The sequence below is a fragment of the Balaenoptera borealis genome (assembly GCF_965194805.1).
Source record: "Balaenoptera borealis genome assembly, chromosome: 2".
Classification (NCBI taxonomy): domain Eukaryota; kingdom Metazoa; phylum Chordata; class Mammalia; order Artiodactyla; family Balaenopteridae; genus Balaenoptera; species Balaenoptera borealis.
In genome coordinates, this window is record NC_138867.1 from 122,512,255 (window position 1) to 122,536,502 (window position 24,248).

A 24,248-nucleotide genomic window follows, 5' to 3' on the forward strand; every position below is an offset into this window, starting at 1 on the left:
GCAAGTGGGGGCCACTCTTCATCGCGGTGCGCGGGCCTCTCACTATCGCGGCCTCTCTTGTTGCGGAGCACAGGCTCCAGATGCGCAGGCTCAGTATTTGTGGCTCACAGGCCTAGTTGCTCTGCGGCATGTGGCATCTTCCCAGACCAGGGCTCGAACCCGTGTCCCTTGCATTGGCAGGCAGATTCTCAAGCACTGTGCCACCAGGGAAGCCCCAATAGGCTTCTTGTGAACATTATGAGATATTACAAGTTCATTATTAGCTGAGAGCCTGGTAATACACTAAATAAATGATAGCTATTATTGTATTATTATTGTTATTATTTGAACAGAACTGAGTAGTTGATCTGCAAGTAGCAGAAACAAAAGACAGCCCTTTCAGTGTTATTTTATAACTAAAATGGGCATGGCGATAAATTTTGAGTAAGACAGCCGTGAAAGGTGACATTTTAAACCTCTTCTCCAATCCCCAAAGGTTTGGTTTTTCTCCAAGAGTTTCCTGACCATTTATTCAGTCAATTTCTAGCTGGAGGTGACTTTAAGAATTTCTATGCAAAGTGGCATGTGCATATGCAATTTACATATACTGACATGCCATTGGCAGCTTGTAGTTTATGAATCTATCAGTATAGTGTAGGTAGTAAATCTATTCCTGAAAAGCTAATCTATTCAGTTAGCTTTTGCAAATTGAATATTTTAAGCAAAAAAAAGGAAAAGTCTTTGTTTAGAAAAATGCTGTCATTAATTTATTTTTAAAATGTAAGAGACCACTACCCCATTTGTCATCTTTCTAAATCCAAGTGTCCATTTATTTGGGTGGGCAAAAGTCTGCATAAATAGTTTCTAGTAAATAGCATTATGGATAGAGCTACCGAAAGCCAAATCAGAGTTAATCTTGATTTTTTTTTTCTTTTCTGCCTTTTTAGAAAATCTACAAATATTTCAACCTGCCATTATTAATTTTCAGTGTGTCAGTTTTCTTTAGGTGCACACATTGGACAGGTGGCCTAATGCTTTTCATGAAAACTTAAAGTGGATGAATAATAAATAGGAATGTCACTTCCCTAGAAAAACTAAAAGACCCAAGAGCGTTCACCTTTGATTAGTACAGGCTAGGGTGACAACTGGCATCTGCAGTCTCATAGGTGAATTTTTCTCTCAGTGGGGTTCAACCAGATCACAAAGAATCATCCTACTGAGTTCTTTGGATTTCAGGGCGTTAATGAGGCTCATGTCAGAAAACCTCAATGAAACATTTTGCTGGAAAAGACATGCAACTAGATCATGCTACATTAGGCAAGTCTCAGGGCAAAGGCTGAGTGAGTGTCAGGGAAGTTTCATCCATCTGGAACTATCTCTAACTCAGTGATTACAGAATGGCTGTCACAGCCTAAAGCAGGTTCTTTTTTCTCATCTTCTTTTGTCTTGTTTTTCTCCTCCCCCATCTCCCCCCACCCCCTTGCTCTCCCTCTTTTCTGTCCTCACTTTGAGTTGGTGTCTCTACTGTTAGGAACTCATTTGGTCAATAACCAATTGGAACTCAATAGATCATTTTTATGACCTATTCTTTAAAGCCAGACCTGCTTGGAGCCATTTCTAACTCTCTTAATAAAGAGAATAGAGTTAAGAGTATTGTAATTTAGATGTATCCATTTGGGAAGGGATCACAGCTCCATCCAGGATATTTTATGCTTGAAGATCTATGGTCATCTCGCCATGTCCCACTCTGAACCCCCTTTCATTGTTATCCCCAAGTCAGCATATTATCTCCTTGTACCCTACCACTTACAGGTATTACATATTTACATAATATATAATTATATATTACAGAAAGATGTCATATGTCACTTCTCTTCTAGTCATGTAATATTGGAATCTGGGGATCAATAAACATGTTTTTATTATGATAATCCTCAAACATCTATAAAAATAGGGAGAGTAGTGTAATGAACCCCGTTTCAGGGACTAGGATGTTTTCTGTGCTCATGAGCCCCAGAATTGTCACTAGCACAAAACTGGTGTTTTATACAAGTTTCTTCATCAAGATGGTTGTCTATTTATCAAATTTATTTTCCTTTTTTCACAACTAGGGGAAAACTTTGTATAATTTCAGTACTTGGAGTCCCTCTTCCCTTTTTTTTTTTTTTTTTTTTTGGTTCAAAAATGAACTTGTTGCACACATGTGGCTATAGAAAATAATAGAATCTTTTTTTTTTTTTTTTAAAGAGGACCATTTGGGCATCTTTGTGTAGTTTTCTCAAGATGTTATACCTGTTGAGTGGAGAGGAACTTATAACAGGCTTTTTCCTCCTCTAAAAACGTGTCTTTTATTACATGTTGAGATGGTGACTCTTTGAAGGTACTTGACCCTGAGAGATTAAATGCCTCTCAAAGAGGGGAAAAATACATCTACTGATACCAAATTAAATGCTAATGAAATCTGGAAGCATGTTTTATACTTAGAGCTTTAAAAAACTGTTGTTTCTTGTAAAGGTCTCTGGGGTTTTTATTCAGGGATTAAAAAAAGGATTGTTGTTGGCTGTGTTTTTACTAAATCACCATTGATCTCACCTGGGACTCAGGGAAGAAGTAGGCAGTTGATTGTGGGCATCTCTAGGGTAATGATTTGTTCTCTATGGACCTGTGTATCTAAGGCCTGGGTAGGTCTCTGGACAAAACTGATGTGGTTGGCAAATGCATATGCTAACACTCACCACATTATCTGGAAAGTGCTTTTCTTGAGAGTAAGAGGGCAACCCAACCAGAAGAACTTGTTCCTCTATGAATGTGTTGACTCTTGCTCCAACTAATTTCTGATGTTGAAGGAACAGACCAAATAACTTTTGACTTTGGAAAAAGTGTAGTTCCTGGAGCTCAGAGTGAATTCAATTCTAAAATCACTTCATTTTGCTTCAGACAATGGAGGGACATATAAATCTATCAACATTTAGCAAAGAGGACACTACAGAAATCATAGGACTTTGAGCAAATAAAAACCTTAGAGAATGTCTGACTCTTTTCACAGATGATAGAGATTTGGAGAAATTAAGTGATTTACCTGAGGTCATCCAGATAATTATTGGCAGAAGTAGATCTCTAGAAGTGGGTTCCTGGCTCATTTACAATCACCCAGGGAGATAATAATGCTGTATATGCCAGGCCTGTACTTCATCCATTTTTCACTTCCACAAGTTGTACTGGGATGTTCTCAAACCTCCACTGGATAAAATGAGATTACGGTCATTATGTTGCTATTGTCTGGGTTTGAATCCAGGCATTTCAGATCTAGATGCCCCCTTTCTCAAACTCTGTGCCTCACTGACCAGGAATTATCTGTGGGAATAGGTACAGCCTTATTTAGACAGAAGAAAAAAGTGCAATGGTGGTTCTTTGCAGGGATATGAACATCACATTCTACATTCTATGTATCTATTTTATCACATTCTTCCTATGATTTGGAGTCTAAAAGCAAAGAAACTCTTCAATTACTCTAAGTGCTGTGATCGCGATCAAAACAGTTGACTTCTGTGGACCTCTTTTTTCCCATTTGAAAAAAAAAACAAATGATCAGGGAGATTGCAAAGTCTTGTGCTAAGAGAAAGATTGTCAGAGTATCAGTTGTAGGTAAATCTCTTTAGGGTTCTGCAAACAGAATCATTCATAAGTTAGTTTTTAGGAACAGAAAATAAATTTACACCCACACGTTCATTATTACCTGTGCTACATTAGGAAGGACAGTATCAGGGAAGATACACAACTGTGAACTCCAAAAAGTCCCCAAGGGGTCTTTTAATACTACTAGTCTATCTGCCTGACTTCCCCTGCAGATAAACGAAAAGGAACACCTTCTTAATGACACTACAAAAGCAACAAGAAGTCCTAAGAGGTATAGTGACCAAAATGGGAAGTTTTTGGGTCGTTCATCATGTTGCTAAAGGAAAATCATTATTTACTAGAATTTTAGGACTTTAATGCTACTGCATGTGAAGAATATGAGCCATCAATGGGATTATATATATTAGGTGAAACAGAAGCTCAGGTAATAAGTGTGATCAGCTTCTTCCATACAGAACTTCAGAAGGTGTTTATTGACATCTTAAAATCTGTAAGCTATTAACAGTCTTTTTGACTGGGGAGTAGTGAGAGATCAGAATATGCAAGGTGACCAGTGTGGCAAAAATTTTGCCTTGTGTAAAGGACTATGTAGATCATAATCACTAAGAGTTTTTTTTGTATCTTATTATCATTCTACTTTATATTTGAGTTATTTATATATGTATCTGCATCCCTCCCAAATCGTAAGTTCTTAGAGGGCAGAGGTGTGTGTATTATTTACCCTGATACCCCCCAAAGTACAATATTGAACAATTGAATTCAAGGAATTGTTTTTATTCTAAAACACTCCTACCATCACCACAGCAGAGGAGCCTCAATTTCAGAGAACTATAGGAAAAACTTTTTTATAAATGTTCATGAATCGTAAGACTAAGCATTTTTTATCTGCCAGGTAAGACCAATTAAACTGAGAACGCCTATGGCTAGTGAATCACTAAGACAAATATATTTGTTTCAAGTTTGTAAATCCTAAAATTGTTTCAAAAAACCATTTCTCTTCTCTTCGTCCCAGGGAGTAATCAGCAGAAATTTAGGCATAGTTTCTTGTTAGACTCTTAGAAGTCAGCTTATCATGATGAATTGTGCAGTATTTGAGACCACCAGTTTCACCTGGGATGCCCCAGCACCATCTGTCAGCCCCAGCAAGCTGGAAGAGCTCTGTTAAGACCTAGCTTCCTTGGGGATGTTTAGATAACCTGTAACCACGTTTTCCCTTTGACTGTATGTACATCTCTGTTAATTCATTGAGCTATACCCCAGTGTTTCAATTTCACCAACATTTATACTATTTAAGACTATTCATTCTTTTATGTATCAAACATAGAATATTTTTTTATAACAGTTTTATTGGAGTTTAATTGCTTTACAATGGTGTGTTAGTTTCTGCTGTATAACAGAGTGAATCAGCTCTACGTATACATATATCCCCATATACCTTCCCTCTTGCGTCTCCCTCCCACCCTCCCTATCCCACCCTTCTAGGTGGTCACAAAGCACCCAGCTGATCTCCCTGTGCTATGCGGCTGCTTCCCACTAGCTATTTATTTTTCATTTGGTAGTGTATATATGTCGATGCTACTCCCTCACTTTGTCCCAGCTTACCCTTCCCCCTCCCAGTGTCCTCAAGTCCATTCTCTACGTCTGCATCTTTATTCTTGTCCTGCCCCTAGGTTGTTCAGAACCAGTTTTTTTTTACATTACATATATATGTGTTAGCATACTGTATTTGTTTTTCTCTTTCTGACTTACTTCACTCGGTATGACAATCTCTAGGTCTGTCCACCTCACTACAAATAATTCAATTTTGTTCCTTTTTATGGCTGAGTAATATTCCATTGTATACATGTGCCACATCTTCTTTATCCATTCATCTGTCGATGGACACTTAGGTTACTTCCATGTCCTGGCTATTGTAAATAGAGCTGCAATGAACATTGTGGTACATGACTCTTTCTTTTTTTGAATTTTATTTATTTTTTTATACAGCAGGTTCTTATTAGTTATCCATTTTGTACATATTAGTGTATACATATCAATCCCAATCTCCCAATTCATTCCACCACCACCACCCGCCCCCGCCACTTTCCCCCCTTGGTGTCCATACGTTTGTTCTCTACATCTGTGTCTCAATTTCTACTCTGGAAACCGGTTCATCTGTACCATTTTGCTAGGTTCCACATATATGCGTTAATATACGATATTTATTTTTCTCTTTCTGACTTACTTTACTCTGTATGACAGTCTCTAGATCCATCCACATCTCTACAAATGACCCAAATTTGTTCCTTTTTATGGCTGAGTAATATTCCATTCTATATATGTGCCACATCTTCTTTTTCCATTCATCTGTTGGGCATTTAGGTTGCTTCCATGACCTGGCAATTGTAAATAGTGCTGCAATGAACATTGGGGTGCATGTGTCTTTTTGAATTATGGTTTTCTCTGGGTATATGCCCAGTAGTGGGTTTGCTGGGTCATATGGTAATTCTATTTTTAGTTGTTTTTTTTTTTAATTTTTTAATTTTTTTTATTTATTTTTTTTATTTTTAGTTTTTTAAGGTACCTCCATACTGTTCTCCATAGTGGCTCTATCAATTTACATTCCCACCAACAGTGCAAGAGGGTTCCCTTTTCTCCACACCCTCTCCAGCATTTGTTGTTTGTAGATTTTCTGATGATGCCCATTCTAACTGGTGTGAGGTGATACCTCATTGTAGTTTTGATTTGCATTTCTCTAATAATTAGTGATGTTGAGCATCTTTTCATGTACTTCTTGGCCATCTGTATGTCTTCTTTGGAGAAATGTCTATTTAACTCTTCTGCCCATTTGTTGATTGGTTTGTTTGTTTTTTTAATATTGATGTGCATGAGCTGTTTATATATTTTGGAGATTAATCCTTTGTCCCTTGATTCGTTTGCAAATATTTTCTCCCATTCTGAGGGTTGTCTTTTCATCTTGTTTGTAGTTTCCTTTGCTTTGCAAAAACTTTTAAGTTTCATTAGGTCCCATTTGTTTATTTTTGCTTTTATTTCCATTACTGTAGGAGGTGGATCCAAAAAGATCTTGCTGTGATTTATGTCAAAGAGTGTTCTTCCTCCATTTTCCTCTAAGAGTTTTATAATGTCCGGTCTTACATTTAGGTCTTTAATCCATTTTGAGTTTATTTTTGTGTATGCTGTTAGGGAGTGTTCTAATTTTATTCTTTTGCATGTAGCTCTCCAGTTTTCCCAGCACCACTTATTAAACAGGCTGTCTTTTCTCCATTGTATATCCTTGCCTCCTTTGTCATAGATTTGTTGACCATAGGTGTGTGGGTTTATCTCTGGGCTTTCTATCCTGTTCCATTGTTCTATATTTCTGTTTTTGCACCAGTACCATATTGTCTTGATTACTGTAGCTTTGTAGTATAGTCTGAAGTCAGGGAGCCGTTTTCCTCCAGCTCAGTTTCTTTCGCTCAAGACTGCTTTGGCTATTCGGGATCTTTTGTGTCTCCATATAAATTTTAAGATTTTTTGTTCTAGTTCTGTAAAAAATGCCATTGGTAATTTGATAGGGATTGCCTTGAATCTGTATATTGCTTTGGGTAGTATAGTCATTTTCACAATATTGATTCTTCCAATCCAAGAACATGGTATATCTCCCCATCTGTTTGTATCATCTTTAATTTCTTTCAACAGTGTCTTATAGTTTTCTGCATACAGGTCTTTTGTCTCCCTAGGTATTTTATTCTTTTTGTTGCAGTGGTAAATGGGAGTGTTTCCTTAATTTCTCTTTCAGATTTTTCATCATTAGTTTATAGGAATGCAAGAGATTTCTGTGCATTAATTTTTATCCAGCAACTTTACCAAATTCATTGATTAGCTCTAGTAGTTTTCTGGTGGCATCTTTAGGATTCTCTATGTATAGTATCATGTCATCTGAAAACAGTTTTACTTCTTCTTTTCCAATTTGGATTCCTTTTATTTCTTTTTCTTCTCTGATTGCCGTGGCTAGGACTTCCAAAACTATGTTGAATAATAGTGGTGAGAGTGGACATCCTTGTCTTGTTCCTGATCTTAGAGGAAATGCTTTCAGTTTTTCACCATTGAGAATGATGTTTGCTGTGGGTTTGTCATATATGGCCTTTATTATGTTGAGGTAGGTTCCCTCTCTGGCCACTTTCTGGAGAGTTTTTACCATAAATGGGTGTTGAATTTTGTCAAAAGCTTTTTCTGCATTTATTGAGATGATCTTATGGTTTTTATCCTTCAGTTTGTTAATATTGTTTATTACATTTATTGATTTGTGTATATTGAAGAATCCTTGCATTCCTGGGATAAACCCCACTTGATCATGGTGTATGATCCTTTTAATGTGCTATTGGATTCTGTTTGCTAGTATTTTGTCGAGGATTTTTGCATTTGTGTTCATCACTGATATTGGCCTGTAGTTTTTGTTTTGTGACATTTTTGTCTGGTTTTGGTATCAGGGTGATTGTGGCCTTGTAGAATGAGTTTGGGTGTGTTCCTCCGTCTGCTATATTTTGGAAGAGTTTGAGAAGGATGGGTGTTAGCTCTTCTCTAAATGTTTGATAGAATTCGCCTGTGAAGCCATCTGCTCCTGCGCTTTTGGTTGTTGGAAGATTTTTAATCACAGTCTCTATTTCAGTGCTTGTGATTGGTCTGTTCATATTTTCTATTTCTTCCTGGTTCAGTCTTGGCAGGCTGTGCTTTTCTTAGTATTTGTCCATTTCTTCCATGTTGTCTATTTTATTGGCATAAAGTTGCTTTTAGTAATCTCTCATGATCCTTTGTATTTCTACAGTGTCAGTTGTTTCTTCTCCTTTTTCATTTCTAATTCTATTGATTTGAGTTTTCCTTTTTTCCTGAGGAGTCTGGGTAATGGTTCATCAATTTTGTTTATCTTAAGGAACCAGCTTTTAGTTTTATTGATCTTTGCTATTGTTTCCTTCATTTCTTTGTCATTTATTTATGATCTGATCTTTATGATTTCTTTCATTCTGCTAATTTTGGGGTGTTTTTTGTTCCTCTTTCTCTAATTGCTTTAGGTGTAAGGTTAGGTTGTTTATTTAAGATGTTTCTTGAAGTAGGATTGTATTGCTATAAAATTCCCTCTTTGAACTGCTTTTGCTGCATCCCGTAGGTTTTGGGTTGTAGCGTTTTCATTGTCATTTGTTTGTAGGTATTTTTTGATTTCCTCTTGGATTTCTTCAGTGATCTCTTGGTTTTTTAGTAGCCTATTGTTTAGCCTCCATGTGTTTGTACTTTTTACAGATATTTTACTGATGTTGATATCTAGTTGCATAGCGTTGTGGTCAGAAAAGATAGTTGATATGATTTCAATTTTCTTAAATTTACCAAAGCTTGATTTGTGACCCAAGATATGATCTATCCTGGAGAATGTTCCATGAGCACTTGAGAAGAATGTGTGTTTTGTTGTTTTTGGATGGAATGTCCTATAAATATCAGTTAAGTCCATCTTGTTTAATGTGTCATTTAAAGCTTGTATTTCTTTATTTATTTTCATTTTGGATGATCTGTCCATTGGTGAAAGTGGGGTGTTAAAATCCCCTACTATTTTTGTGTTACTGTTGATATCCCCTTTTATGGGTGTTAGCATTTGCCTTATGTATTGAGGTGTTCCAATGTTGGGTGCATAAATATTTACAGTTGTTATATCTTCTACTTGGATTGATCCGTTGATCAGTATGTAGTGTCCTTCTTTATCTGTTGTAATAGTCTTTATTTAAAGTCTATTTTGTCAGGTATGAGAATTGCTACTTCGGCTTACTTTTGATTTCCATTTATATGGAATATCTTTTTCCATCCCCTCACTTTCAGTCTGTATGTGTCACTAGGTCTGAAGTGGGTCCCTTGTAGACAGCATATGTATGGGTCTTGTTTTTGTATCCATTCAGCCAGTCTGTGTCTTTTGGTTGGAGCATTTAATCCATTTACATTTAAGGTAATTATCGATATGTATGTTCCTATTACCATTTTCCTAATTGTTTTGTGTTTGTTATTGTAGGTCTTCTCCTTCTCTTGTGTTTCCTGCCTAGAGAATTTCCTGTAACGTTTGTTGTAAAGCTGGTTTGGTGATGCTGAATTGTCTTAGCTTTTGCTTGTCTGTAAAGGTTTTAATTTCTCCATTGAATCTGAATGAGATCTTTGCTGGGTAGAGTAATCTTGGTTGTAGATTTTTCCCTTTCATCACTTTAAATATGTCCTGCCACACCCTTCTGGCTTGCAGAGTTTCTGCTGAAAAATCAGGTGTTAACCTTATGGGGATTCCCTTAAATGTTATTTGTTGCTTTTTCCTTGCTGCTTTTAATATTTTTTCTTTGTATTTAATTTTTGATAGTTTGATTTATATGTGTCTTGGCGTGTTTCTACTTGGATTTTTCCTGTATGGGACTCTCTGAGCTTCCTGGACTTGTCTATTTCCTTTCCAATATTAGCGACATTTTCAACTGTAATCTCTTTAAGTATTTTCTCAGACTCTTTCTTTTTGTCTTTCTTTTGTCTCCTTCTTCTGGGACCCCTATAATTTGAATGTTGGTGCATTTAATGTTGTCCCAGAGGTCTCTGAGACTGTCCTAAATTCTTTTTTCTTTATTCTGCTCTGCAGTAGTTATTTCCACCATTTTATCTTCCAGGTCACTTACCTGTTCTTCTGCCTTAGTTATTCTGCTATTGATTCCTTCTAGAGAATTTTTAATTTCATTTATTGTGTTGTCCATCATTGTTTGTTTGCTCTTTAGTTCTTCTAGGTCCTTGCTAAACGTGTCTTCTATTTTCTCCATTCTGTTTCCAAGATTTTGGATCATCTTTACTATCAGTACTCTGAATTCTTTTTCAGGTAGACTGCCTATTTCCTCTTCATTTGGTCTGGTGGATTTTTACCTTGCTTCTTCATCTGCTGTGTATCTCTCTGTCTTCTCATTTTGCTTAACTTACTGTGTTTGGGGTCTCCTTTTCGTTGGCTGCAGGTTTGTAGTTCCCACTGTTTTTGGTTTCTGCCCCCAGTGGGTAAGGTTGGTTTAGTGGGTTGTGTAGGCTTCCTGGTGGAGAGGATTGGTGTCTGTGTTCTGGTGGATGAGGCTGGATCTTGTCTTTCTTGTGGGCATGACCATGTCCAGTGGTGTGTTTTGAGGTGTCTCTGAACTTATTATGATGTTAGGCAGCCTCTCTGCTAATGGGTGGGGTTGTGTTCCTGTCTTGCTAGTTGTTTGGCATAGGGTGTCCAGCACTGGAGCTTGCTGGTCGTTGAGTGAAGCTGGGTCTTTGTGTTGAGACAGAGACCTGTGGGAGAGCTGTCACTGATTGATATTACTTGGAGCCAGGAGGTTTCTGGTGGACCAGTGTCCTGAACTCGGCTCTCCCACCTCAGAGGCTCAGGTGTGACAGCTGGCCGGAGCACCAAGACCGTGTCAGCCACATGGCTCAGAAGATAAGTGAGAAAAAAAAAAGAACAAAAGAAAAATAAATAAATAAAGTTATTAAAATAAAAAATAAAAAAAATTATTAAAATAAAAAAATAAAAAAGTAATAAAGAAAAAGAAAAAAGAGAGCAACAAACTAATAGACAAATCCACCAATGATAGCAAGTGCTAAAAACTATACTAAAAAAAACAAAAAACCAAAAAAACGGACAGACAGAACCCCAGGTAAAATGGTGAAAGCAAACCTATACAGACAGAGTCACACAAAGTAGCATACACATACACACTCACAAAAAGAGAAAAAGGGAAAAAAATATATATATATATGTATATACAAAAGAAAAACGGAGAGAGCAACCAAATCAATAAACAAATCTACCAGTGTGATACTCTCTGAATACTAAACTAAGATAAACATAAAACCAGAAACAAATTAGCTGCAGAAAGCAAACCCCAAGTCTACAGTTGCTCTCAAAGTCCACTGCCTGAATTTTGGGATGATTCGTTGTCTATTCAGGTATTCCACAGGTGCAGGGTACATCAGGTTGACTGTGGAGATTTAATCTGCTGCTCCTGAGGCTGCTGGGAGAGATTTCCCTTTCTCTTCTTTGTTTGCACAGCTGCTGGGGTTCAGCTTTGGATTTGGCCCCGCCTCTGCATGTAGGTTGCCCTCTGGTGCCTGTTCTTTGCCCAGACAGAAGGGGGTTAAAGGAGCAGGTGATTAGGGGGCTCTGGCTCACTCAGGCTGGGGGGAGGGAGGGGTGTGGAATGCGGGGCGAGCCTGCTGTGGCAGAGGCTGGCATGACGTTGCATCAGCCTGAGGTGCGCCTTGTGTTCTCCCGGGGAAGTTGTCCCTGGATCACGGGACCCTGGCAGTGGCGGGCTGCACAGGCTCCTGGGAGGGGAGGTGTGGATAGTGACCTGTGCTTGCTCACAGGCTTCTTGGTGGCTGCAGCAGCAGCCTTAGCGTTTCATGCCTGTCTCTGGTGTCTGCACTGATAGCCATGGCTCGTGCCTGTCTCTGGAGCTCGTTTAGGCGGTGCTCTGAATCCCCTCTCCTCGCGCACCCCGAAACAATGGTCTCTTGCCTCTTAGGCAATTCCAGACTTTTTCCCGAAATCCCTCCCAGCTAGCTGTGGTGCACTAGCCCCATTCAGGCTGTGTTCATGCAGCCAACCCCAGTCCTCTCCCTGTGATCTGATCTCTGAAGCCCGAGCCTCAACTCCCAGCCCCCACCCTCCCCGGCGGGTGAGCAGACCATCCTCTCAGGCTGGCGAGTGCTGGTTGGCACCAGTCCTATGTGCAGGAATCTGTCTGCTTTGCCCTCTGCAACCCTGTTGCTGTGCTCTCCTCCGTGGCTGCAAAGCTTCCCCCCATGCCCACCCCACGTCTCCACCAGTGAAGGAGCTTCCTAGTGTGTGGAAACTTTTCCTCCTTCACAGCTCCCTCCCACTGGTGCAGGTCCCATCCCTATTCTTTTATCTCTGTTTTTTCTTTTTTCTTTTGCCTACCCAGGTACATGGGGAGTTTCTTGCCTTTTGGGAAGTCTGAGGTCTTCTGCCAGCATTCATTAGGTGTTCTGTAGGAGTTGTTCCACATGTAGATGTATTTTTGATGTATTTGTGGGGAGGAAGGTGATCTCCATGTCTTACTCCTCTGCCATCTTGAAGGTCCCCCCAAACATAGAATATTTTCAATGTGTAAGAAGACTCAGTGCTGTCTCCTAGGAATGCTAAAATATGTTAATCAAGACATTATGCCCAATGAAATGGGAAGAACAGCTCTATGAATATAGTGTTCTAAAACCCTGGACCTTCAGTAAGTACCTACATAAAAAGGTATAACCAGTGTATGGTGTGATTAAAATATTAAATAACACAAGAGATAATATCTGATTGTATACAGTTGCCATGAAATTAAAATAGATCTTAAGTGGATTTGCACAAGTTCATAGGAGAAAGTAATCACAGTTACTAAAAGTCCTAGTGTCCTTCATTCACTGACACTTACACATTAATTCAAAGGGAAGGAAATACGGAAATTACTCATGTTTCTTGAATACTTAACTACTTTCAGGCTTTCTACTACTATGCTTTTTTACACCTGACTCATTTTCTCTGCACAACTCTATGAATTCAATGCTACTATACCCATTTTAGAGATGAGGAATTGGAAGCAAGGTTAGTCATTTACCTACAGAGAGATGACTCTAAGTAAGCAGTGAAGCTGGACTCAAATCCAAGTCTGTATGTCTCAAAGCCCTGCTCTTTACCATACCACTCTCCTATCTGAAAACTTTTGGTGAGCTGTAGAAGGTTCTAAGTATATCCTTTTGAGAACAGTCAATGAATCAGCAGGTTAGACATGAGCATAGATGCTGCCTGATCAATATCAAATTGAGATGCTCTTCTAAAAAATGATGTGTCAGGGACTTCCCTGGCGGTCCAGTGGTTATGACTTCGCACTTCCATTGCACGGGGCACGGGTTCAATCCCTGGTAGGAGAATTAAGGTCTCTCATGCCATGCAGTGCGGCCAGAACAATAAAAAAATAAAAAATGATGTGTTATTTCCTTTTCTATAGTCACTGAAGGATTTTGATGCTGTTTCTAAATGTAGGGGGTTCTGAAACAATTCACAGAACTAGTAGCTGGATGCAAAAATGTGCCCGTTTGTAGACTGCTCTGTATACCCCACGCCTGGCTGTTTGCACTGTGCTCTGTTAAGTGACTGAAAATGGGTGTTTTAATTTCTTTGGATTCATCCTTTAAAGATTGCCTTCCTTTATAGAGAAAAATACGTTTCCTTAGCCTGTATACTGTAACATGCTTTGCACACCGTGGATGCTCAATAAATATTTGATGTTGGCTGAGTAGATGATGGTGATGATGATCCTTTCTTTCAAGTCAAGATGATCAGGCTCTTTGCCAATCAAACAAAACAAATAGGTGTCCTACCAAAAGCTAGAGAAAATAAAGTCATCACTTATTTTGAAAAACCAAACATTTTCCTTATAGTACCTTACTCTTTGTTTAGGATGCTTTGACCACAGGAATTTAGTGGTTCAGCCGTTTTCCGTCATGTCATTCATGTTCAATACTGTCTTATCAAGGTGATGAATCTGAAGGTGGGGCAGGAGTTTACAATTCAGTCCCTAGGGACTTTGCATTCCATCTTTCCAGCCAGTGTGAAGTGATAGGCATCCATTAAGATAAATAGTTCAAAAGCTGAGAAAACTTTGGTACAAAAAGGGGAAATTGGAGCACCCAGTGGCTCCATTCCATTCACACGGTTCATGTATCAGGAGATAAGAAGAAATCCCGAGTGCTAAGGCTGGATGTGGGCAACACCTGTGGCTCTGTGCTCAGTATTCACATAACTAGAATCATAGATATTGTCCAAGATGCACCCAGTGATCAGCTGGAGTGTACTTATTGATAGCATGCAGGACTTGACCTGGAAAAGTCTCAGCTGTGCTGGCATCTAAGCAGCTAGAAGGGGTCCGGCTATCTCCTGAAGAAGAAGAGCTTTTGGAGGTAAAGTTTAAAAAAATCCCAAAGAGATATGATGTATAGAGAAGGAACACCAAGATCTGTAGCCTTATGCAGGAACATTTCCCCTGGACAAGTACCTTGTCTGGATCCATTGAAAGGGACAAGGAATTCAGTCCTCTTCCAGGGAGAGCAAGGTGTAGAGGCAGCTAAGTCCTTGCTACTCCTGAGAGCAACTAATACACCTGTTTATTGCCCACCTCCTCACCCAAAGAAAACAAAACTATAAGATCAAGAAAAACATAAGAAAGCTATATATTCATGTGGGCACAATCACAAGTATATATTTGGTGTGGCATGTTGAAAATGTTGTTGTCAGTTTCTTTTTTTTTTTTTAAGCTTAGCTTTTGTCTTGACAGTTTCACAATTCATGTCTTATCTTTGAGTCTGTATTTACCTTGCTGAAAGAGATCATTATCCTCAGAAAATGTACTATCCTATTGGTATTATTTCTTAAGTAACTATTAATACCATTTTTATACACGGATATAATTAACTCATAGACTGGCAGCTTTCTTTGAAATTCTCTCTCTTTACTCTTTCCTAAGCTTACTCTAGTCTCTGACTGTACCTTGTAAACATCTGTCAAGAATTGATGAAATGACCTCATTTGCGTCCCAGTCAGCTCAGCAACAAAGACTGTCATGCTTAGGACCTGCCATCACTGAAGGGTAAAAATGAACAAACTAAAGAAAGCATTCTAGAGGGAAAACGTCACAAGCAAATCCCCCTAAAGATTCCCTTTACACAAAGCTGGGATTTTAGGACAGAAATGGTGAAGCAAAATAATTGTTAGAATAATAACTTATATGTGTGATTAAAACACTTGATGTCTTGAAAGGAGGGAGTTTTCTTAGAAGATTAATTTGAAAAATAACATGCTGGAGGCTGCCCTTAGGTGTTCTCAAGCCTGCCTACTCCCTCTCTGCTTCTGTAAAAGGGTAAAATTTGACCCAACATACTACCTCATCCTTTGTACCTCCCTGCAGAAATTGTTTCATCCAGAGATTTCAAAGTGTTTTACAAATGTAAATTAACAAGCCTCCTCACTTCTCTCCATAGAGATGGTTCATTTAAGTAACACAGAAACTTACCTAAATGGCTTACTCAAGGTCACCTGGGAAGTCCTTTGTATAATCTGGAAATGGATATTCAGAGTGTAAAAATACCTTGCAGCCTCACTGCAGATGCAAACTCATTTCATCCCTTGGCAGGTACTACTGAAGGGATGAATAATCTTCTTCAGTCTTTACAGGGAGGCTCCTACTAGTAGGCCTTTTCTCAGCCTCACCAAAAACCCACATATCTGGAAATCCAGACTTTAGCCCTCCTCTTTCCTAGCTCCTCTGTTCCCAAAGCTGAGTGAGGACAGAACATGACTATTTTTTTAAAAATTTAATTAATTAATTAATTAATTAATTAATTAATTAATTTTTGGCTGTGTTGGGTCTTCTTTTCTGTGCGAGGGCTTTCTCTAGTTGCGGCGAGCGGGGGCCACTCTTCATCGCGGTGCGTGGGCCTCTCACTGTCGCAGCCTCTCTTGTTGCGGAGCACAAGCTCCAGACGCGCAGGCTCAGCAGTTGTGGCTCACGGGCCTAGTTGCTCCGCGGCATGTGGGATCTTCCCAGACCAGGGCTTGAACCCATGTCCCCTGCATTGGCAGGCAGACTCTCAACCACTGCACCACCAGGGAAGCCCCATGACTATTTTTTAAGATCTTAAAATGAATTACTTTGATTAAATAAGTACTTGACCATGTTTCCTTTTATGCCCCCAAACTTGTCTGTTAATCAAGCTAACAAATGTTTATTTATTAAACACTTATTTTGTTGCTGCTCACTGTGCTAGACACAAGGAACACTACAGTCATGTTTCTCCCGTCATGAGAAAGAGACAATAAACAAGAAACAGATACACTGAGTCGGTGCTACAAAGATGACAAACATGGTGAGCTGGATGAGGTGGGTGGGAATGGATGAATCAGGGAAGGCCTCTCTAAGTGGTTGACATTTGAACGGAGGCCTGAAGCATGAGAATGAGTCAGACTTTTAAAGTACAGGAGGAAGAGTGCTCCAGGTAGTGGGAACACCCAAAGTAAAGACAAGAGCTCAAGTGGGAAAGAATTTGGCATATGGGAGAGATGGCCAAAGCTTAGTGAGCAAGAGTGAGAAGAGCAGGATATGTGGCTGCAGAGGAAGGGCAGAGCTTGTGGGCCCTGGGAAGTAGAGCGGATTTTATTCTGAGAGCGATGATCAAACCGTGAAGGGTTTTAAGCAAGGCGGTAACATGATCCGATTCATGTTTTGAAACTAGTGAATTTTGGAGAATATCCTTCCTCAGCAAACATTTTTATCTGTCTTTACATAAGATTCAACCAGGCAGCACAGGTTTTCTCATGCCTTACACCCACTGAAAGAATATAAGTAGGAAACTGTATGTGTTCTTCCCACTTTAATCCTTAACCACACCAGTTCCCTGAACACTCAGGAACACAAAGTAAAACATTGTTTTATAAAGGAAAGACCTACTTGCCTCTCTGGAGCTGATTCATCCATTGTTTCATTACTAATTAGCTGCTCTTCTCACCCTTTACACTGAGGAAACTGCAGTGTTCCTTTGATTTATCTATCATCCTCCCCTGGGATCCCGAAGCACATGGCACAGACCTTATCACTTTGTATTGACATTATAAGTCATCCTTTGCCTTGATCTTCTGTTCGTGAGCTCTTTGAGGGCTGGGAACTATGTTACTCACCTTTGTATTTCCAGCGTTATCACAGAGGAAGTTCCAGAGTAGGTGCTCAAAAAATGATGGGCAGTTGAATGAGCAATAGTGGATTGTCCCAAATCATGACACACTGGAGTGTCAAAGGGAATGCAATTAATGATTATGCTGGGGCAACGGTGTAAAGTTGGACTGGACACCCTCTGAACTGGGATGTATGGCCACCTTGATAATCATTGTCATGAATATGAGAAGAATTGTGAACTCTCATTCTAGAGGTCTTTTATAAGGCACTGTTACTTCTTTTGCCCAAGCTGGCTTAGACCAATGGTTCTCAAAGCATGAGAGACATAATCATGCAGGAGATGTTTGTAGGTGGCAAGGGAATCAAGATTAAATAATATAGATTCACACTTTCATAGCAATTCGCTGTTCAATTTTACTTTAGCATTTCTACATAACAAATAGTAATAGAATACATGAATACTTTACCATTTCTAATTATTACAAAGAGAAACTCTCTGTTAGGTGTTAGATTATCTTTAACCCCCTCAAACCCCTGCTTATCTTCCTTTTTTTTAAAATGGAAAGGAACAAACCTCAAGATCAGAGCCTTTGAACAAGAAATGATATTTGGCCGGAATTTAATGTTATGTTAGTTATATTTACTTCTATGCTTTCCTTTCTTCATGGCAAATTATGATCATTTACCAGTTAGGATTGGGATATAAAATTTTGTTTTCAATTAATCTTTTGAAGTAAAAAGTATAAGATTTAAAATATATATGCTGAGGGCTTCCCTGGTGGTGCAGTGATTGGGAGTCTGCCTGCCAATGCAGGGGACACGGGTTCGAGCCCTGGTCTGGGAAGATCCCACATGCCGCGGAGCAGCTGGGCCCCTGAGCCACAATTGCTGAGCCTGCGCGTCTGGAGCCTGTGCTCCGCAACAAGAGAGGCCGCGATAGTGAGAGGCCCGCGCACTGCGATGAAGAGTGGCCCCTGCTTGCCACAACTAGAGAAAGCCCTCGCACAGAAACGAAGACCCAACACAGCCATAAATAAATAAATAATTAGATAAAAAAGAACGTGAATTTCTTTAAAAAAAAAAAAAAAAAAATATATATATATGCTGAAAGTCATACATAGATTTTGACAAAACCCATGAAATTAATGTACAAATGAATGACATTTAAGAAGCTGGATCAGACCAGTGATTCCCAACCTTGTTTCTGAGCCTACCTTGAAGATTCACACTTACTGGAAAATATTCAAATGAAATTAATTTAAATTAAAGTAATTTAGAGAAATAAATGTGTATATATTACTTTTATTTATTTTTATAATCTTTTTCTCATTATAAAAATTATTCATGCTTATTGTTGGAATATGATCCTGGAAAATACTTAAGTTAAAGATGAAAATTAAAAACAGAATATCACAATTTAGGAACAAATGCATGTAATATGTGAGGGTTTTTTTTTTAACTTTTAAAAATATGATGATTTTGACTCTCAAAATGTTAATACATATGTAAATCTAAACTTACATAAAAGAAAAGGGTTATGGTTTTATTTATTAAAAATAATTAACAATAGAATGACTTTAAATATCAAGCCTTTCCTTGTATACTTAAAAGTTTAATTTGCTCAAAATTCATATACATTTAATATTGAGGACCATATTTACCAAGTAACTGAAGACACATCTTTACTAAATACAATTTCATACAATTTCAGTCAGTTATAGTGAGATGAGTGAAGTTTCCTTTTGGAAATCGTGTATTTAAATCCCTGCTTTTCTTACTTGCCAGAGATGTACAATTTCCAGCTCTTTGCAAACTTACCTTCCTACTATGGAGGAATAAAAACATAGCAGACTAACTTGTGTTCTAATTTTCAGTGAGAGGAGATGGCTTTGAATCTACTGCTATACCAAACCAACAGGTATAAAGAGATAATTATCTGCTTACAAGAATGCTATAGGTGTCAGAAGTGTCTATTTACACTTTTTTTCCAAAGCAGAACATCAGCACGGAGTAACATTATTACCTTAATCACAAGCAGGCAAGATGGTTTAAACAACAGCAAGCAGAACAATATCCACTCCGCACCAATATGACAACCTGCTGTTCCACTGAGAGTGTCCTTTCCCCCCACCCTAAGGGGTTCTCTATTCACATAGACAATGACTATACCACCACTTGATTTTGATGTTATGAGGTGAGAGTAGGGGACTATACGATCTTGTTATAGCGCTTTGATCTTGAAACAAACTCCTGTCCATCGCCACCAGCTCCACTCAACATTAGTAGAAATACTAATCATTTAAAGACTATAGTCTCCACAAAGACTGGGAATCCATGAAGTTATCCTCTGTGCTGGAAACAGTTGTTGGTTCCTAGAAGACTCTTTAATATTGTTGAATGAATGTGCCATCATCATAATAGCTACTGTTCCTAAATAGCCAAGATGTATGAGGTGCTGTGATTTACCATAATAATTCCAGTTCTCACAAAGACTCTAAATTGTAGTTGTTGTTATCTGTATTGTCACATTGAAGAAACAAGTTCAGAAGTGTTAAGTCCGCACAGTGATGGGAGTAGAATTCAAAGCTAGATTTGTCTCATGCCACTGCTTCAAGTTTCTCCTACAGAATGCAAAAGAGTTACATGACCTCAAAAAGGGCTTCATATATGAAAAAGGAAAACTACAACGGTGCAGATTCAGATTCTTTTGTATGGTCTGATGATAGTGACGTTATTTTAAAAAAAGAAAAAAAAAAGAAAAGAAGAAAAAGGAATGCATGTGCGTTCCTGGGACTGTGAAATAGATTTTTTAAAAATGAGTTGACTCTAAAGGGTTGGGGGGAACCTTTGGGGACTGACAGACATTAACAGTTTAGGCTCCGTTTAGAAAACAACTGTATATGTATATGTATATGTATATGGGTCCATTGTCTTAATCTTCTTTTGCTATTGTCTAATCTCTCCTCACCAGTCTGGCAAACTGGGCAGGGCAGGGGGGGCACTAAGGGCTCAGAGGGACATCTTGATTGGATACCTTCTTCCCATGCTTTGCTTCTTTCTCTTTGGAAGCTGGGCTGCCTTTTGAGGCAAATGGGTAGCCATAGCCAAAGAGAGCCCAGAATATCTGCAGAAGGGAACAGAGGGTGGCACCAAAACAGCCCTCCGGGAGATGAGGACATCAAAAAGATTTGTTCACCAGAGTTTGCAGTTTCCTGCAGCTTTATAAATAATTCACTTGGGTAATGTTTTATCAAAAACTGCACAATCGCTTCAAAAGCCTGAGAACCTAATGGGCTTTAAAAAAAATCTTAATAAAAGAATATCAAGGCTTTGACCTGACACCGTTCCCCACCTCAGTAGGTTTTTTTCCCTCTTGGGAAAAAAAATCTGTAACACAAAAATGAATTTATTGTAATTGCCCACCTAGTGTGTAAAATTTCAGCTTCAGTGTCATGCTTAACAGGCAATGTGCACAAAGCATAATCCCAGCTGAGCACTCAAGATTTCTAGTTGTTGTTTCTATTTAACAGCCAGCAGTTGGATGCTGTGCTTATCTTTGGGAAAAAGTGATTGAATCAATTCTTTATTCAATCTCTTTGCTGACTTATATTCCCTGTCCTACAACAATGATATTTTAGTCCATCTCCTCCTTATTAAGTATGAATTTCCCCCATAGAATTTTAATCCACTGATTTGTGTTTCTTGACATACATACTTCGCATGTACTCATCGTAAAATCTGTTTCTCTGGTCACAAGGTGAGCCATGCAAGAAAATGTGGATGATTCATGAAACTCGTCATCACTCCCAAGGAGAGATTTTAAGCATTTGCCAAAGATGGTGGATCCTCAGAGAAGGATAAGATTGACTTAGTGGCAAAAGTGTGGGCCCTGGTCAGGCGGCCTGGTTTGAATTGAAGCTACACCACATATGAGCTGCATGACATTGAATACCTTCTTTAAATCTTCTGTGTCCCAGCTTCCTTGCTTATTAACTGTAGATAATTGTTCCTGCCTAAGAAGGTTACTGTGAGGGTTAAGTAAGTTAATAAATGGAAGGCGTTTAGGGCAGGGCTGGTCCACAGGAAGCGCTTTAAAATGCTAGCTGCTCTCAATTATCCTGTCTTGTCTTAACACATGTGCTATGTGAGGCTCTTCTACCTGACATGCAGAAGGCATGCAACAAATATTAATTGGACAAATGAATGGGTGCTTCCTGGAGTTTCCATCCTGAAGCTATGGCTGTATCTGTTTCTGTGTATTTCATCCTGTTTTCCATCACTGTACATTGTTTTTAATGGGCCATTGCTGTCCTTCTCATGTACCCTTGATTCTCCACGCAAGATTCCCATGGACAATGAGCCTGGCCAGTGGAGGAGGCAAAATAAAGAAGCAGTTTGTCAAATTAGATTCCATTCTTTCCCTCAAGTGAGAAATCTGTAGTGATCCATTTAAGCTAACATGACTTTGAGTGTTTACTTTTCTACTCGTTAACAGGTATCTCTCTGAACTGTTAAAAGATAAACTGAGGCATATTTTAAGAGTTTTATCTGAGCAAAAATCAATGTGAATCAGGCAGTATCCAATCTAGCAGATAGAAAGGAGTTCTGAGGAGCTATACAAAATGAAGGACTTTTATAGTCAGAAGGAAGCGGGAAAAAAGAAGTTACACTAGACAAAAAAGTGGGTTGGTTATTGCAAGGTCACTTTTCTTCAGGGGATGGCAGGGGTCTGTCAAGCAGATTACTTAAGTAGTGCTGATCCGGCAATTTCTGATTGACGGGTTTAAGATTCCATTTCTGGGAGAGCTAAAACTGTAATTAAGTCTTAGTTTGGTAACATGGGGCTTAGCTTAAGCAATTCCATTTGGGGCCTGTTGTCTTGTTTTTAACAATTCCCCCTTTAGATCAGACTCTCAGCCTAACTGAGAGACTATCAAAAATTTAAGGCATTAGCTCTGCTCCCAGCTACCACTCTGGAGTTCTTGCAGTTTTTGCCAAATCTCTGCGTGGTATTCACAGATCATGACTTTGGGTTCACATTCTTTACATTGGTCATTCTCTTTGTTCCTTTTCCAATGTTCTGTTCTTGAGGAGACTGATTATGTGCTTGGTGGCTAGTGGCTATGAACATGCATTTAAGTCTTTTCAGAAAATACAGCACAGCAGGGAGACTACTATGATTATTATAACCAGGATAATTCCCCATGTCTCGAGTGCACTTTGGAGCCATGGTCCCCAAGGTCCAAACCAGTCAGAATCAAAATAAGTCAAAAAAAGACCCTGTTGAAGGAGTAACTTTCTCAAGCCAACTGGCTTGTTCAGTGAGCTCATGTAATGAAGTCTCAACTTCCCTGGAAGTGTTAATCCAAGTGCAGCAAGTGGAATTGGCCACAGCATAAACACCTCTATTCTTAGTTGAAAAATCATCAAGGGCTATCCTATTATCAAGAACTTTGGTCAGAGAGTCTAGGGATTTTTGCTGGGCAGCTATTGCTTTTGCACAAGATATTTGCCAGAGTTAAGGAACAGTGCCTTCCTGTGCATTAACAGAGAAAAAAACGTAAGTAGCAAAAAGGAAAAGGAATGAAGGTTTCATTTTGGAGGTGAAGATTTTTGGTCTGTGATCTTGGGAAAGCTGTTTATTTTGAGATGTTAACTGCTTTTGCAGAGGAACCTCCCTAATCAATTTTAATTTTAGATCTTTAGCTGTTGTGCAGTTCTAAGAGTCTGAAGGAGCCCTTTTTAATTGGGAGATATGGACCCAATATACAAGTATCTGAAATTTGGCTGCCATCTGAATAGTGAGAAGGACCTGGTATGGTCCCTTCCAAGGAAGTTCAAAGTAGTTTTTGTTCTTAGTGATTTCAAATAAGAAGGGTGGGAGAAAATTGGAAACTTTGGTTTGGAGAGTTAGCTAGGTATTTGAGGAAACAAGAAGAATTTAGGATTCAGTCCACTTTACAGGTATATAGCAAAACCTTTAGGTGTATAATAAAACCTCAAAGATAATTAACAGGATTAGAATCAAATATCTATGAAGATGCAAACATAATTTTTTCTCTGTAATCACCCCCATTTTTACCAAAGATAATCACAATAAAATTAATTGGTTTGCATTAAACTTGGCCTGATTATTTACATAAGTGCAGCAAGAATAATGATGGACTATATAGGCTCTTTTTAAGTCTGTTTTGTTGGTGCTTTTCATTATGAATCTAAGACTGAACTCTTAAAAGCCTCTCAAAGCTAGGAAGTCAAGCCAAGGACTTGGCATCAGACTTGCCACCAGACTTCACCTGCAATATCTGTAGATTTGGATGAATTCCTCTCTTCCCAAGGTCCCCTAAATATATTGAGGTTCCTGAGCCTGCCAGGAAGTGACCTTCCTTACTCACCTATTAAGGCTGCTAATAACCCTGTAAGCAAGGTACCAGGCCTATTTTTTCAAGGGGCTTTATTGACTCCATAAAGCCAACCTTAGTTCTTTAAAGCTGTCTGGTCATACCTGATTCTACACATATTCTCAAATATGACATTTCACCTAAAGCCTTGGCAATATAACCAATGGTTCCAGTTGTGTCTCATTACAAGGAGAACAGATTCTTATTGAACTTATGCAGATATCTAACTATATTGCCATGAAAAAAAATACTCAAGAGTTTCTGAATTCTGGTGGATCAGGTAGTGAAAAAAGTAACTGTTTCATCTTTGTTTACAAAGGTATACTTTATCAAATTCCTATAAGTCAGAGATAGCTTAAGAAAAAAGGTTTCCTTAAATCTAGAAATATAAACCATTAAAGAACTATCAGTGTTTCAAATGAAAAGTTATAAAACTTATAATCATCCTCATCAGTTCATTCAATTACATGTGATTAATTATTTCAAAGTA

At 38.7% G+C, this 24,248-nt stretch overlaps 1 protein-coding gene and 1 long non-coding RNA gene across 2 annotated transcripts in view; one reads left to right on the forward strand and one right to left on the reverse strand.

Annotated features, from left to right (window-relative positions):
* LOC309624593 overlaps positions 1–11,889 on the reverse strand; it is a 1,127,080-nt gene extending 1,115,191 nt beyond the window's left edge. The window contains exon 1 of the long non-coding RNA XR_014242043.1: positions 16–11,889. This is a non-coding gene — a long non-coding RNA (uncharacterized lncRNA). The remainder of the gene's footprint in view (positions 1–15) is intronic.
* The window catches only part of KCTD16 (potassium channel tetramerization domain containing 16), a 277,777-nt gene that overhangs the window by 50,008 nt on the left and 203,521 nt on the right, over positions 1–24,248 (forward strand). The gene's annotated exons all lie outside the window — the stretch shown is intronic.